This window comes from Etheostoma spectabile, chromosome 8 (genome assembly GCF_008692095.1).
Source record: "Etheostoma spectabile isolate EspeVRDwgs_2016 chromosome 8, UIUC_Espe_1.0, whole genome shotgun sequence".
NCBI classification, from domain to species: Eukaryota; Metazoa; Chordata; class Actinopteri; order Perciformes; family Percidae; genus Etheostoma; species Etheostoma spectabile.
Window position 1 is genome coordinate 34,025,193 of NC_045740.1, and position 1,786 is coordinate 34,026,978.

Consider the following 1,786-nt stretch of genomic DNA (forward strand, 5'->3'; position numbering starts at 1 on the left):
TTCAATTTTATAGCATTTGAAAAAAGTTGAAGTGAGTAAAAGTTGACATATTCCAGTCTGCGATTATCCAACATCCATTCCTTTAATTTTAGTCTAAATTTTTTGCCAAGTGTTTGATTTTCAATTTTGACTGAAAGACAACACAAGGGTTAAAAAAAAAAACCCAAATCTGAAATATATTAAGTTATATTATAATAATTCCCAGTGGTTTAGGCCTGGTGGGCCTCCAGGCTTGCCGTCCTCCAGGGAAGCCTTGCACATGCATGACAGACAGATGTGGTGATAGCCTACATGTAGCTTAGCACAAGGACTGGAGGCTAGGCTAACCCGTAGCTAACCCCACCCTGGTCCTGTCTCTCTCTCTGCTGGAGATATCTGAGATGAACTCTTCCAGAGCCGTCATCTAACGGGTTCACCGCATATAACCACCGTTTCCCACATGTTTCCTTTAGATTTCAAAGTCTTATAATTTCCATGAATTCCGTTAGCTTTCATTGATGCCGACGACATTTCAGCTGACTCATGGGAACGGGGCCATGTTAGTTTATTACAATACATTTTATATTTCTTTATTTCTCATGGACAGTGAATGTATTTTTGAATGCTCAACTTTTTTTGCATGTTTTTTTACTTGTGGGTTGTATTCGGTCCATAATTCCTAAACAGATTCTTCATATAGCTTCATATGTTCCTCGCTGTACATTCCCTCTTGTTTTTGTTTAGGCGTAAGAAACTCACAATTATGACTTCTATATAATATTTTGTGACTTACGTATGGATGCAGCGGTCCGACTTTTTCACTCCCGATACCTGAGCTTTGGGTGCCGATCCGAGCCGCTTCCACACCGATCTGATCCGACGAATAATCAACAAGTTTTAGTTTAGTCTATTTCAATCACACAGATGCACAACATAAATGATAATAAACAAAAACTGTCACATTAATTCATACGGTGTCATCTTAACTCGTTTATGATCAATACTGAACGAAAAGGTTGAATTTGCTTATTACACCGACCCTTTTTACGTTATATTCATATTTTGTTCTTAGGTTCTTATTAAATGCATTATTATTTTCTGTACGTTTTATACATATTAACACACATTAGGTGCAGAGGAAATGAAACACATTCCCGTTCATATTCACATTGCCATACATTCCTCACTTTGATATTTTTGTTTAGCATCTTCTTTTTTAATATTTTCTTTTAGAAGTCTTCTGGTGAAAACGGGACTGGGATCCTTCTTCATGTGGCGGGGCTTTGTAATACTGAATATAACAAATACATAGATACAAATGTACAGAATTATTTAATAAAATAATGAACAAAAAAGAATAGCTCGGCCCCAGTGTCACCTGATCCAGCTCTTAATATCGGCCTGATATCAGTATCAGATCGGTGCTTCCTCAGAATTATCCTACATGTGATCATAATTATGGGATTTCTCATAATGAGAAAGTTCTTATTGTTTTGCCATAATGAGTGAAATACTCTGGTTCATAAGATAGATTGCTGTTAAAATCTCAGTCCCAATTCCGAACTTATGGATACGGTAGTTATAAATATGAATGCACAGATAGCTAAAGTTTGAATTGCATATGACAGTGATGAACACATGCTGAACGAGATATGATATTAAGGATTATGGACCGAAGACAAGCAGTATCTATGCTCCAGACTGAATTACCGTTGCCTTTTTCTCTTTTCTGGACCAGTTTGTATTCCTTTTCTTCTTCTGGGTTCATTCTTGACGGACAATAGCCAAATAATCACCGAAGCACATT

The 1,786-nt window shown here is 36.8% G+C and overlaps 1 long non-coding RNA gene across 1 annotated transcript in view; it reads right to left on the minus strand.

The window, feature by feature from the left end:
• Positions 1-571, minus strand: part of LOC116694615 (uncharacterized) — a 6,616-nt gene extending 6,045 nt beyond the window's left edge. The window contains exon 1 of the long non-coding RNA XR_004333225.1: positions 552-571. This is a non-coding gene — a long non-coding RNA (uncharacterized LOC116694615). The remainder of the gene's footprint in view (positions 1-551) is intronic.
• Between the last annotated feature and the right edge of the window lie 1,215 nt (positions 572-1,786).